This window comes from Beta vulgaris, chromosome 4 (assembly GCF_026745355.1).
Source record: "Beta vulgaris subsp. vulgaris cultivar EL10 chromosome 4, EL10.2, whole genome shotgun sequence".
Lineage (NCBI taxonomy): Eukaryota > Viridiplantae > Streptophyta > Magnoliopsida > Caryophyllales > Amaranthaceae > Beta > Beta vulgaris.
In genome coordinates, this window is record NC_079205.1 from 16,759,426 (window position 1) to 16,766,859 (window position 7,434).

A 7,434-nucleotide genomic window follows, 5' to 3' on the forward strand; every position below is an offset into this window, starting at 1 on the left:
GTCGTAGCTGTGATGACTCCTGTCGTGGATGAACGGTACCCACAGCTACAATGATCGGTCCCGAGACATCCGCTATTGCCAAGCGACATGGAACTTGACTCTTAACATCCAATAAGAAAAAATGACATCAATTAAGTGTTTTAGAAGCATAATATAATAATTAAATATAAAATGACAATATACCTGCAAGTCCGCAAATGGATCATTGCCCCCCGATTGACAGCTATAGGAACGACTGGAGTGGAAGAAGTCGGTAATGGAAAACCCATTTGCGTCGCATAAGCCATAAACCTTTGTTGAACCATATCATCTATCTTCGAGTTCATCTCTTCAATAGTCTGCTCTCTAACTCTTTGACTCACTCTAGCCTCCAATGCCTAAATCTCTTCATCATCCATGCCCTTACCCTTTGAGGCACTACTCCTCCGATCAGGATCTCCCCAAACAGATGTAATCCCAATGCTACGCCCAGCTGTTAGCACACGCCCAGGTCGGTTTTCCTCTGCAGAGCACGTGAAAGAGCATCATCCATCCGACCTGGAACAAACTCTACTTCAGCTTCTTTCTTTTTCCAATCATCCTGCGTTCAAGTTAAAAAAAAAGTCGTATGATTAGTAGTAGACGAGTAAGGAGACAAGAAAAACGTTATAATATTTGAACAATGCTTACAATGGACTCTTTTATCTTTTGTGTTTCTTCATTAGGAAAGAATAATTTCCATCCTTATCTTTTTTCGATCTCGCGAGAAGCCAAGGCAATATCCGATCCGGCAAGGAGGTAATCAATGATGATGTAGAAGAGTCAACAGATGATGCTGTAGCAGAAGGGATATACCCTCTGCTTTGCCAAATGGGAATCATCTCCGCATATGATTTTGGCCCAAAAAATGAGGATGCTTGTTAGCAGCCTGAGAGACTCTTGCTTTTGCACTTTTAGCCTAATATAGAATTTAGTAACTAGTCAATATTTAAAAACGTAATGAAAATATAATTTCATATTATATATTACGTACCTGGAACTCCTTAGTGCTACATTTTTGTACAAACTGGTCAATATCTCTCGCGTGATGTAAGGATACATCACGTATGGCTGCCTATCATCGTTAGCCACCTTCCTCGTTTTAGTGATCCATCTAGTCACCAATCTTGACTTGAAATCTCTCCACCGTTTATCACATGTAGTCAAGACATCTCTTTCTTCAACACATCCTCTTCTATCTCCAAACTCTCTCTTCAATGTACAAAAATAAACCAATTAATAATAAACGATTAAAATAATAAACATAATCTCAATTAGTTTATTAAAAGAATAAGATTACTTACTTTAGCATCTTCCCACAAAGTGTTTTTGGTGCCTTCTGGAACATCATCCCAAGTGTCGTACAAGATAGACACTTTGCTTCTACTGATCTCCCCACAATAAATCTTGTACTCACTAGCATAGCGCCCAATCGGACGTATCCACTCATCCCAAGCAAGAACTCTCTGAATGCCGGGTTTGGAACGTATCCCTTTTGTAGGACCTCTTGGCCTACTTTTCTTCTTCGTAACAGCTGCATCAGATACATCACGCATTATCTCATCATCTGCCATCACTACACCTGAAACCATGTACATGTTAGATTAATCAATAAATTAATCTCTATTATATATAAGGCAACTATGAGGGGACACCAAAATATTAAAAATCCCATTCTACCCTTAATAAATTAAACAAATTACAACCAAAAGAATACAAGGAGAGAAAGAAAAACGAAAAAAGGAAAAACAAAAAATACTAAGAAAACAAAAGAATCGTAACTCAACCGCCTATTCTCACAACATTTAAAAAAAAATAAGAGTAAAAATCAATATTAACGCATATAAAACTAGTACACAATTATTTGAACATGCAAAACGCAAAATAAATAATTAAAGATTATAAACATTAGTAGTTGTGTTAATATTACATAATTTACCTATTAATCAGCCATTTCTTTGCCAACGTAAAATCCCTCATTGTGATCTCGACGAATGTAATTTGTGTCTAGATCTTCCCCTAATGTACTTGGAATAACTACTGACGAAGCAATAACTTCATTGAATTGTGCATCGTAATCTTCTTCATCGTGTACATCATCAATTCCAAGTATTCTCCTTTTTCCTTCCATGACAACAAACCATTTTGAATCTGCAGGGTCAACCATGTAGAATACTTGTTTTGCTTGTGATGCCAATACTAAATTATCTTCATGATGTCCTAACCGGCTTAAATTGACTAATGTAAAAAACTCATGTTCATCTTTCTTCACACCACGACGAATATCAACCCACTTGCATCGGAACAGCGGAATCTTGAAGTCAACATAGTCAAGTTCTAATATCTCTTCAATGAACCCATAGTAAGACTTCATTATCTCAACAACCGTTCTATCTGTTTTACTTTTATACTCTGATGACAAAGCCCCCATCGTAACACCACTGTTTTGCATCGTGGATTTGTCATCTTGTCGTTTAGTATAAAATGTATAACCATTGATGTCATACCCCTCATAGGAAAGAACTTGCGTCTTTGACCCTTATGCCAACCATTTCAATATATCCGATACATCGTTAGGAGTATCAGATAATTGGTTCACAACTCGTTCTTTAAACTAATCAACGAACGTTCGATTATGCTCAATCATCAAGTCACGTTCTTTAAACAATGGATACTGAACACTAAGCACATTCATGTGCTCATTTAAGTAAGGATGAACTTGTTTCAGATTTTGTAACACAATCAATTCTGCTTTTCTTTCAACTCTCCATCAAGACACAATCTTTTTCTCCCAATGGTACCACAACCTTCAAGCCTTCCTTCATGTCTAGATTTTGGCAAACCAATTGCTTGTGCACGTGCTAAATACTGACTTGCATATTCAGATACTTCCTCAGCAACTGTTCTTTGCACAATACTTGCTTCTGGTCTAGCTGGATTCATCACTTTACCCTTCAGAGTACCCATATGTCTTTCAAAAGGCCACATATACCTCATACAAAGGGCCCACAAAGTTTAATTTCTCTAACAAGATGGATTATCAAATGAGGCATGATGTCAAAGAATGATGGTGGAAAGTACATTTCAAATCGGCACATCGTCTCTATTACATCGGCTTGCAAGTTATCTAGAATGTTAGGATCAATCACCTTGTTAGAGATAGTTCTGAAGAAAAAACACAATTTTGTGATTGAATATCTTACTTGGGAAGGCAAAATTTCTCGTATTGTAACAGGTAATATATGCTGCATCAAGATATGACAATCATGAGATTTCAAACCAACAAGTTTCAAATCCTTCAGTGAAACAAGGTTTCGGAAATTTGACGAGTATCCAGCAGGAACCTTTAACCTATGCAGGGACTCACAAAAACTAGTTTTCTCCTTCTTAGACAAAGTGTAGCAAGCTGGTGGAAGATAATAGCGTTGTCCCCGCTCCTGAGGTGCTAGTTCTGGTCTGCCCATCTCAGCCATGTCTTTCCTAGCTTTAACTCCATCCTTTGTCTTCCCGGGCATATTCAACAATGTCCCGACAATGGCATCACAAACATTTTTCTCAATATGCATTAAATCAAGACAATGTCTGACTTCCAAACATTCCCAATACGGAAGGTCCCAAAACTTAGATCTTTTCTTGTATAAGTTCTTTGAGACACTTTTGAAGGGCTTGCCAAAAATTGTTTCAATATCCTTTACCCTATTAGAAACCTCTTTTCCACGTAAAGGTACAGGGGCTTCTCTCATCTCCAGTTTTCCGTTGAACGAAGCCATGTACGATAATGCAGGTACACATTTTCCCCACAATGATGTAACCGCTTATCAATCATATTCTCATCACAAATAGGGCATGCCTTTGCTCCTTTAACATTATACCCTGACAAATTCCCATAAGCCGGGAAATTATTAATCGTGCAAAATATCATGGCACGCAATGTGAAGTCAGTTTTCGCATACGCATCGAACATGGAAACACCTTCATCCCACAACAATTTCAGATCTTGAAAAAGCGGGTCAAGATACACATCTATATCGTTTCCGGGTTGCTTAGGACCCGAAATAAGAAGCGATAGCATAATAAATTACGCTCACATAACCAGGGAGGGAGATTATAAGTCAGTAGAACCGGCCAACTGCTATGTTGGGTACCTAGTGTGCCAAATGGGTTCATCCCATCTGTACAAAGTCCAAGCCTAAGATTTCGAGGTTCTTTACCAAAACCGAGAAACTTTCGGGTCGATATTTCTCCATTGCGGAGAATCGGCCGGATGTCTAAGCATCCCATCTTTCTTCCTCTCGTCCGCATGCCATCTTAGTAATCTAGCATTATTTTCATCCGAAAATAAACGCCTAAATCTCGGAATGATTGGTAGATACCAAAGAACTTTCGCCGGAGTTTCTTTCTTTCTCATCCCCTCATCATTATTCCTTTTTACTTTGTATCGAGACTTTCCACACCTAGGACACTCACGCAAATCCTGGTACTCGTTTCGATACAACACACAATCATTTTGACATGCATGTATCTTCTCATATTCCATACCTAATGGACACAACAATTTCTTTGCCTCGTAGGTAGAGTTGGGCATTTCATTCCCTTCAGGTAGCAATTCTTGTAAAAAAGTGAACAACTCACTTAGACTTTTATCTGTCCAACTATGCTTCGATTTCATATTGAACAATGTAAGGATTCCAGAAAGTTTAGTGAAATTCTCACACCCGGATACATAGGTTTTTCCGCTGCACTTAAAATACTATCATACATATGCGGACGATCGGTTCTTTCATCCTCCAAATTGTGCAACATCTCATCTACTCTATCATGTTCATCATCTACCATGTCATTTTCATCATCTACCCTATCATTCTCATTATAACCATCTCCTTTAATCTCAACCTCAACCTCAACCTCATCAACATGCAAATCATCACACAAGCTAGTGGAGCTCATACCCACATCATAAAACTCTCCATGCCATGTCCACCTAGTATAGTTGCTCTTAAACCCACGACGAATCAAATGATCTTTAATTTGATCCATATCACGATACCCCCTTGAGTTATTGCAATCACAACAAGGACACAAGACTAACTTTGACCCATTCTCCGATTGATGCTAACGCAACTCTAATAAATTCATTAACCCCTTGTAGAAATGTCGTCGAAATTCGATTACCATACATCAATTTCGATCCATATTCATACACTAGAGACACCAAACAAGAATACAATCGATCACATCATTCAAAGTAGTTTATCAAATGCAGTCATGACCATTTGGGTCCTTATCACTCCAACCTAACCCATCCTTGAGTTTCTCATCTCACTAGTGAATGAACATTTGGTTTTCAATTCTAAGAAAAATCCGGCAGCACTTCCCTACAGTTCTCCAAGTACACGATGAAGATAGTAGTTAACTATTAACATATGTCCCAGAGAACGCTTAGAGAAATGAGCCGGATCTTTCTTAGAATCAAAAACCAAACATTCATTCACATCCTACGTGAGATAAGAAACTCAAAGACAGTCCCAAACCGGGGAGTATTCAAGACTTACTCCTAATGAGTAAGCCTCGAATGGGTATCTAGGCAAATGATGCACATTGCAATAAAACAACACAAACCAATCCATTCCTTAGATTTCCCTCCCCACCCCATTAAGGTATGTCCATATAGGTTTGGTTATGATTCAACATATATTTTCCCAATCACATAATAACCAAACAATTCACATATATACATTCCTAAATCCAAACTAATGGTTACATTAACATACATAAAAAAAATAACAAAAAATATAATACATACCTCTGCTCTCAAGGAGCAGCGAAGACGAGCACAAGTGCACGAGCTTGGAGAACCGGCAAACCGATGAGGACTAAGGTGGCAACTAAACTACAATGTAAAGGAATGACATAAGTTTCAAATTCTAAATTGAGCATTCAAGAATTCTAACTCAACTCATAATTGAAGCACATAATTCTAAAGAGAGCATTCAAGAAACTATATACTACACAAATATTCATAAGCTACGAATATCAAGTCGTATGGGTGAAATACATCGTGATTTTCCAATATAATTTTTTTTAACTAAAATATTCAACTCCTACGACTTAATATCAGTAGCATTCTAAATATTTACTAAAATACCACTTGATGTACAAAGTTTGTAGATCTCGGAGATGAATCCGCAATGTCATACACTTATCTTCCTTGTACGTATCTTTATCTCCCATTATTCCTTAGTTCATTACCTCTATTCAAGCACACTACTCTTAGACTATGTTTGGTATAAACTTTTCAAGTGTTAAAAAACAGAATTATATGAGAGATCGTCTTCATAACTTCATTACATGTTGTTCGAGATAAACAATATAATTTCACAAGGATTCGCCAACAATGCAGAAACAAAAAACAAGAAACAAAATATTTTCATCAGGAATTTGTACATATATATAGAATCAAATTGAACAACTCCAACATGATGAATATCAAAGTATAGAAACATATATAATACATATACATTAATACAAAAAAAAAAAAACCAAGAAATACCTACATTGCCGGCGGCGGGACCGACGGCGGCAAGTAGTCCGTGAGAGACAGAACCGGTACGGTGCACGAAGGGAGATTGAGAGAGAGAACCGGTGCAGCAGCAAATTACACCGTGAGAGAGAGAGAACCGGTGCACCGGCGAGAGTAAGGAGTGCACCAGAATGTTTGTCGTTTGCACCAGCGACAATGTTTATCGTTTGCACCGGCGAGAAGTGAGAAAGTTTGCACCGGTGAGAGTGAGAGAAGAGAGAGAGTTGGGCGAAGGGTTTATTTTCATGGGAGAAGCGACGGTCGCCGGCGAAGTTAATGCCGTTAGGGGAAGCAACGGTCGCCGGCGAAGTTACGGAGGCCGGCGAGTGTGAGCGAGAGTAAGCGAAGTGTCGCAGGAGAGAGAGAGAGAGAGAGGGGGGGGGGGCGAAGTTACAGTGATTTAGGGCTCTAAAAAAAAAAAAGTCGTTGCTGGGCTGTTATTTTTTTCGAAGTCCAATGTGCGTCGGATGCAGGCCTAGGTGCGACGCACATTGATAATTTGCGTCGCATATCCATACAGTGCGACGCAAATTGCTCGTCTGCTGATATGAATGTTGATGTTTTGCGTCGAGTGCTCATTGTCATGCGACGCACAAAGGTTATTTGCGTCACTTCCGTATTTATGCGACGCAAATGGGGCGACCCAAGTTGACCTTTTTCTACTAGTGCTTGAGGAATAGGATCAAATTGAGCCTCATCATTAGAGCTTGGCCCACACATTACCTTAGGAGTAGAAGCAATCAAGATACATTTGCGTTTACCAAGAACAACAGGAGAAGCATTACATTTTTTCACAAGAAGCACAAAATCAGCAATTTTAATACCTTTGCCAACAA

At 38.7% G+C, this 7,434-nt stretch overlaps 1 long non-coding RNA gene across 1 annotated transcript; it reads right to left on the reverse strand.

Moving 5' to 3' along the window:
• Positions 1-16: 16 nt before the first annotated feature.
• LOC130590954 (uncharacterized) lies at positions 17-1,185 on the reverse strand. The gene is made up of 4 exons (XR_008968847.1): positions 1,013-1,185; positions 670-937; positions 184-580; positions 17-100 (listed from the first exon to the last, which is right to left on the reverse strand). It is a non-coding gene; the product is annotated as an uncharacterized LOC130590954 (long non-coding RNA).
• Positions 1,186-7,434: the final 6,249 nt, after the last annotated feature.